This window comes from Berghia stephanieae, chromosome 9 (assembly GCF_034508935.2).
Source record: "Berghia stephanieae isolate SIO BIC M18660-M18661 chromosome 9, UCSD_Bste_1.3, whole genome shotgun sequence".
Lineage (NCBI taxonomy): Eukaryota > Metazoa > Mollusca > Gastropoda > Nudibranchia > Aeolidiidae > Berghia > Berghia stephanieae.
The window spans coordinates 19,426,329-19,428,828 of NC_088368.1; positions in this window are offsets into that span (position 1 = coordinate 19,426,329).

Sequence of the window (2,500 nt, forward strand, 5' to 3'; positions counted from 1 at the left end):
TTTGCCAAAATTACGGATCGCCCTGATATTTGCGGCCGCAAATAATGCAGATGACAGCACAGTGAACGCTCTAAAGAGAATTTTTTTTCATAGGATACTAACCTTCCTAAAAGCTTGCGTTTCTTTCTACGATTGGAGGAATAGTCTTATAAATATTAAGAAACAAGTCCTGTATGTGTTGCTCCTTCAATTAAAGTGCTGTAAAGTACTCACTTCACAAACAGAGGGAACGAAACCCTCCTCTCTCTAACACACATACACACACACATACCAACGCACACACACACACACACACACACACATATATACACACTCTTTTGTTCTCTCATACATCAACGCGCGCGCGCACACACACACACACACACACACACACACTTTTTTAAAATCTATCTATCTATCTATCTATCTATCTATCTATCTATCTATCTATTGTCTGTCTGTCCGTCTTTCTGTCTATCTGTCTATACTAACCTCTCAATTCTCATCCACCCCTTCTCCTCCTCCTCCTTCTCCTCCTCCTCCTCCTTCTCCTCCTCCTCCTCCTCCCCTCTCTTTCCACCATTCCCTTGAACAACCTCACGACCAAAACATGCGATTCGGAAATTACCATGACCTTCCTCAGCTGGATTCAGCGCCGTGCCGACTTCCCAATGACACTGACGACATCTCATTACAAAAGCCATCCATCACCCAAGATAAAAGAATGACTGAAGATGACGTCACGCAGCTCGTTGTAATTGTTTTTAAAGCGCCAGTTGAGTGATTAGTTCTTTCTCGACTTTTTATTTCACTCAGACCATAGAAGGAACGAAATTGACGTCACTCGGTTCTTTGTTAATTGTTTTAAGACAGCCATTTTGGTGATTAGTTTTCACTAAACTATATCAATTAAGAAGATAGAAAGTTCGAAGATGACGTCACTCAGGTCTTTGTTATTGTTTTTTTTTTTTTTTTTTTTTTTTTTTTTGCCATCCGCGTTTATGAGTAATGCTCAATGAACTGTATTAACCCGACTGTAAACGTTCATGGATCCACACTGTTTAGTGTTGGTCCGTTATACTTCCGGATGGCAATGTTATGAGCTTCCTAGCCAAGCGCATGCTATCTACAGATGTTCAAGATTACACAGAGTTTTGTTTTGTTTGTACGTTATATCCGGTTGGCGTATGTTGTGAGCATTTTACCTAAACGCATTGCATCAATAACCGTTAAAAGTGACGCACGCGTTGGAACGACTGATTTGACGACCACAACTGCGAGTATTTTACCTAAACGTATTGCTACCATGAATAGACTATAAACGTTTATGGTTACACATAACGTATGATGGTACCGATTCATCTGTCGGCAGAACTGAATTGATATTTTATTTAAACGCATAGCATCATAGTCATAGCCATCTCAGGTGCTTGCTCGTCAACCTAAAATTTAAACCCCACAGATCCTAATCTTCACTCGCAATAATAACACAGGCTATATCTAGTTTAAAATACTACTACTACTACTACTACTACTACTACTACTACTACTACTACTACTACTACTACTACTACTACTACTACTAATAATAATAATAATAATAATAATAATAATAATAATAATAATAATAATAATAATAATAATATGGTGTTGTCAGGTGTCGTGATGTAAATCTTTCTTAAATGTGTCACAATATTATTGTTATAGATAGAACGGAGTTGACGTCACACAGGCCTTTGTTATTTTTTTATTTTCTATTTTTTTTTTCTACCATCCATTTCTATGAGTAATTCTCATTAAACTGTGTCAACCAGACTATAAACGTTCAAGGTTACACATAGTTTTGTGCATTGCTCCGTTTTATTATGGGTGAAATGATGTGAGTTTCTTAGCCAAGCGCACAGCATCTATAAATACTCTTTATTACTACTCTTCAACAGTCGTAACGTCACTTCCCTCGTATTGACGCATGGGATCTTAGTAACTGGCTCTAAACTATCGGAACAATGGCGGACGCCCGTATGAAAAATTTCCCCGGCGAGCATAAAAGCGTATCCAGAGGGGGGAAAAAAACCCCCATAAATTTGATCATGTTTTGACTTTTACACATTCTGATCACAAGGCATATGAAAAGTTCTAGCCAGCATGAAGAATAAAAAGTAACGATATTCTTTGTTTAGAACCACGATGGCCGCCGTTGCTGGGCGACGTGACACCAGACTATTGTATCCAATTGGATTCAGTTGTCTGATGTCACGCCGCCCGGCCTAGGCCGCCATCTTGGTTCTAAACAAAGAAAATCATTTCTTGTTATTCTTCATGCTGGCTAGAACTTTTCATATGCCTTGTGATCAGAATGTGTAAAAGTCAAAATGATCAGATTTATGGGTTTTTTTTTCTTTTGGATACGCTTTTATGCTCGTCGGAGAAATATTTCATACGGGCGTCCGCCATTGTTCCGATAGTTTAGAGCCAGTGTTACTAAGTTACCATGCGTCATTAGGAAGGAAGTGACGTTATG